We start from the raw sequence: 5,446 nt of genomic DNA, 5'->3' as shown, positions 1-5,446 counted from the left end.
TGTAAAGTACAAACTAATAAATAATAATTCTGATTTCATCATTACTTGTTTTTTTATTATTATTTGTTATAAAAAAAACATTCGCAAGACAAACATTCGCAGGTTACGAAAAACCATACAATATTTGAAAATCTCTTACTGTAATCATTTCACACAGAATATGTTGCTTCTTCAATGATGGGGGACTTAGCCAACTGAGTGATTTAACCCACGATGTGACGCCTGAGTGGGAATCTGACGCAGTTGTCAACTCAGCCACTGACTGGTCAATGTTATGTGTAAACATAGCTTAGACCAAACCCCAATAAAGATGATCCACCACATAAAGTGACTACTGGTATCAAAAACGCTTTCTTTTCGTACAATCTTCTTGGTTCAACAAAATAGTTTATTAAATCTTTCAATACGTCAACATTTATTTATTTAATTATTTGTTGCATCTCACTATACATAAATCATATTTTTTCTCACAATAATCAAACAATAAATCAAAGGCTGTATCGAGGCTTAGTCCTAGTCCTAGTCCAAAGCGAAATCAGTAATAAAATCTGCATAAAGTTACATTTGTGGAAAAATCTTCAATTTTCGGGCACAAATGCAAGCCCGGTGTTCGGACTTTAAAAGCCATTTTTCTTGGCTCTATGACACCAAACGGGCCGAAATCTTGGAATCGTGATAAGAATCATGTTTTAAAGAGAAATCAGTTACAAATTCTGCATAAAGCTGCATTTCTGGAAAAATCATCATCCTTATGGGCATTAATGCAAGACTAGGGTTTTATCTTTGAAAGCCATTTTTCAGGTTCTTATGCGCCGAACGGACTGAAATTTTGGAATCCTGATAAGAATCATGGTTTTAAGCGAAATCATTAAAAAAAATCTGCGTAAAGAGTTGCATTTCTGGAAAAATCATCATTCTTATGGGCACTAATACATGACTTGGGTTCGAACATTAAAAGCATTTTTTCTTGGCTCTATGGTACCAAACGTCCTGAAATATTGGAATCCTGATAAGAATCATGGCCTTAGCGAAATTAGTAAAAAAATCTGCAAAATTAAATTTTCAGAAAAATCATCATTCTTTCATGCAATAATGTAAGACTTGGGTTCGGACTTTGAAAGCCATTTTTCCATGCTCTATGATACCAAACGGGCCGAAATTTTGGAATCGTGAAAAGAATCATATTTTAAAGCGAAATCAGTCACAAAATCTTCATCAAGTTGCATTTCTGGAAAAATCATCATTCTTATGGGCACTAATACATGACTTGGGTTCGAACATTAAAAGCATTTTTTCTTGGCTCTATGGTACCAAACGTCCTGAAATATTGGAATCCTGATAAGAATCATGGCCTTAGCGAAATTAGTAAAAAAATCTGCAAAATTAAATTTTCAGAAAAATCATCATTCTTTCATGCAATAATGTAAGACTTGGGTTCGGACTTTGAAAGCCATTTTTCCATGCTCTATGATACCAAACGGGCCGAAATTTTGGAATCGTGAAAAGAATCATATTTTAAAGCGAAATCAGTCACAAAATCTTCATCAAGTTGCATTTCTGGAAAAATCATCATTCTTATGGGCACAAATGCAAAACTTGGGTTCGGACTTTATCATATTTAGTATCCCAAACGTGCTGAAATTTTGGAATCCTTTACACATTTCTTTGGACAATTGAGTTTATTTTTGGAAGGTTTTTGAAGCGTTCGTGAGTTAACCATAATTAACCAAAAAATTTCGTTTTAATTTAAAATGACCCCTCGGAGATGGTTGTACCGATTTTTTCAATCGACCCCTGCTACAACTAACCCCTAGGTTTATTTACGATTCTATGAGCACATCACCCAAGTCATAAACTCAAGTGCATGTCCCTCCGTCATACTTCCAATATCCAAACCCTCTTCTCTTTATGTATATGTTAATGTTGATTAAATTACCATGTCAATGATCTCTACCTTTATAATATTATTAATTATTTTTATTTATTTTTTATTTATTAAATTGAATATAATTACATTTAATACAATATAAGATATGGGTAGTCCCACAAAGCTGTGACAATCAGCTTGTCTGTAGGTTCTACCATTTAATGTTATAACATAATACACATTATATTAATACCAAATATAATGTTTAGGATAGATAAACGTTTTGTTCATGTATTGACTACTTTTTTGTCAGTTTAGGGCAGGGTTCCTCATTATTTTTTAAGTTAAAGTTTTCAGTAAATTTGTTATAAATCACATGTATCAAATAGTCAAGTGTTCTGCTACCATACTTATTTGATATTAGTGTAATTTTTAGGACTTTTTTTCAGTAAATCTTGTTTTGTGACTATTCACCAATGACTTTTTGCACGCTTTTTCTCCCGCATTATCCATAATTATAATAAACCAGAGAAGCCCTTTAATTGGAAGTAGGCCCTCAGAGCCATACAGTAATTTTAAGTTATTTCTTTGTTTGTAAATGCTAGGTTTAACAATTTTTTTAATTATAGCAGTTTGTAGATTTTGAATGTATTTAATATTAATATTACTCGAGTGTCCCCAAGTTCGAATTCCATATCTAAGTATTGATTCGACCATAGAATGATATATAAGTTTGAGAGTACATCGAGGCAATACAAATTTTAATTTATAAAAATTACTCGCCAAACATCGGAGCTGGTTACAAATTTTGGTCACACTTTTGGTCCATTTAAAGTTATTGTCTACGATTATGCCAAGGTAAGTATATTTGTTTGTAAAATCAATTTTTTCACAGCAGCAAATATTATCCATTTTTTTATGTACACATTCAAAATTATGTGCAGTTATTTTAGGTAAGTTCCACATTTTCAAGCTCGGTGATCTTATATACATGCATTTAGTTTTTATGACATTAATAATTAATCCTACATCATGAGATCATTTAAGTAGCTCGTTAAAGTCTATTTGTAATTCTTGAATAGCTATTTCAGGGTTTTCATTAGAAACAACTAGTGCAGTATCATCAACGAAAATGAATCTACGGGCTATTTTAAAAAGTTTAGACATGGCAATTACATATATAATGTATAATTTTGGTCCTAAAATTGACCCTTGTGGCACTCCTGATTTAATAAATCTAAAATTACTCATTAAATTCAAAATCTTTACATACATTTTTCTATTTGTTAAATAGTTTTTGAAAAATGATAGGAGTTTACCACGGATTCCTATGATTTCGAGTACCTTGATTAATTGTGTATGGCTGAGTGTATCGAAAGCTTTTGAGAAATCAATAAATAATACTAGTACATGTTTTTTTGAGTTATGCTATGAATTTATATAATTGGAAAAATTTTCGAGCAGTTTATCACAGCTTTTTTGTTTTTGGAAGCCATACTGACATTCATCAATAATGCCCAAATTATTTAAATATTTATCCAAATTTATAGATATATATTTTTCTAATATTTTTTTAATGCGGGTAATAAGGAAATAGGCCTATAATTATTTATTACCGTGTGATCTCCATTTTTAAAAATGGGCCTTATGATGCTGCATTTTAGTTCAGCTGGAATGTGACTTGTGTCAATAATTTTGTTAATTAGGTGAGTAATTATAGGACCAAATAATTTAACATGTTTTTTAGATCATACATGCGAATTAGATTTCAGATTTCTTTTAGATTTCTTCCGATAATGCATTCAGTTTGTTCTGCATTAGCTCTTGGTAGGTACATTGAATGTTGCAAATGTTCTTGCTTCAACTCAGACGCTCGAACATTGCATTCGTGCAATTATAATTAATTAATAACACAACAATAATAATTACTTTATTCTTACTTCTTACACCTACCTTTGTATATTATTTAATACCTACCTATACTTTTTTAGTTATTTATTAATACTCTATACTTTTTACACTTTATATCTGTAACTTCACACTTATTTTAATGGTAGGTATTAAAATAAATAAATAAAATTAGGTATTATTGTGACTTTTTTATGGGGTATTCTGCCTCCCGTTTTAGATAGCATTACAGTGTCCATCGTCATATTTAATAATAACGCTGCATAAAACCCCCATAATAAATCAAAATAATACTTTTGGTCGTGAAAATCATATCTAAATAAAAGTATTTTCTAGCATTATCGAGATTTTAATAAAACACGTGTATTTTTATTTTGTAAAATGCCGCAAAACAGAAAAAGAACAACGGATCGAGCCTCAAATGACCTTTTACTATATGAGCAAGCATATGAAGAAATCAAAATTGGTAAGCAGGTTACTCACCAAGAGTGTAGCATGTAACGTATCTGATACTGTATCAATCTGCAAGTGGGTACGGCTCGTCCACGGTAACCGCATATCCAGCTACGACCTCCCGGATCCGCCTTTAGTGCTCGCTATGGTCGATGGCGGTTTCACTGCGAGCACATTGCGCTCCACCCGCGAGCGGCTCGCAGTAGGCTCGCGCCTACGTACTCACTTGATACAGTATCAGATACGTTACATGTTACACGGTTAGGTGAGTACACTGCTTTTGGTCGATACGTTCCTCAGCTCGGATGTTTGACCTGTATCACGTGTCACTAATACGATATAAGCAAAAGAGAGAAGCTGCGGATGCCACAGATTGTCATCCAGCTGCTGTAACTGCTGTAGGGTTTTTTTTCAGAAGAAATGGAATCCCAAATGAAAAAATATGTAATGAGAGCTGCTGAAATATACTACGGTTTATCGGCAAAAGAAATATGAAGACTTGCATATGAATTAACGGTTAAATACAACCTAAAGAAATTTAAATATTTGTAATTTTTAAATTTTAAATATTTGTCGTCAAATACCAAAAAAGATTGCCCCAGCGTTTTTAAATGGAGAACCTCTCATAATAGTAGAAACAACGAAATATTTAGGGCATATCATCACCAACAACTTAACGGATGACGACGACATCGATAGGCAGAGGCGAGCACTGAGAATAAAAAGTAACATGCTCAGTAGAAGATTTCGACTCTGCAGCCCGCGGGTGAAAAGGACGCTATTCTCAGCTTTCTGCACTACCTTGTATACTTGCGAGCTGTGGGCCAATTTCAAAAAGCGAACCATGGAAAGGCTTCGGATTCAATATAATAATGCCTACCGCATAATGTTCGGACTTCCAAGGCACTGCAGTGCCTCCTCGATGTTCATGGAGGGAAGAGTTCCCGGCTTTGCTGCCCTAATGAGATCCAGGGTAGCCGGAACGAGGGGAAGGATCAATAACTCCAGAAACATCCTCATCATCGAATCCCGCCAGACCTCAGGATCGAGCATCGAAAAACATTGGAGAAAAATATTGGCCCCCATAATTATCGCTCCGATGATAAGCTTACAAGATATTTAAATGTTTTATGTTAACACTCTCCATTCTATATAGTTCCTTTTACTTTTTCTTATGTTTTATTTGCTCTATCAAACTTACATTTTATATTATTTGTA

Source organism: Hesperophylax consimilis, chromosome 26 (assembly GCF_061612785.1).
Source record: "Hesperophylax consimilis isolate HC1 chromosome 26, BYU_Hcon_1.0, whole genome shotgun sequence".
NCBI lineage: Eukaryota > Metazoa > Arthropoda > Insecta > Trichoptera > Limnephilidae > Hesperophylax > Hesperophylax consimilis.
The sequence above is the reverse complement of the archived record's forward strand: the minus strand, read 5'-3'. Positions refer to the sequence as shown.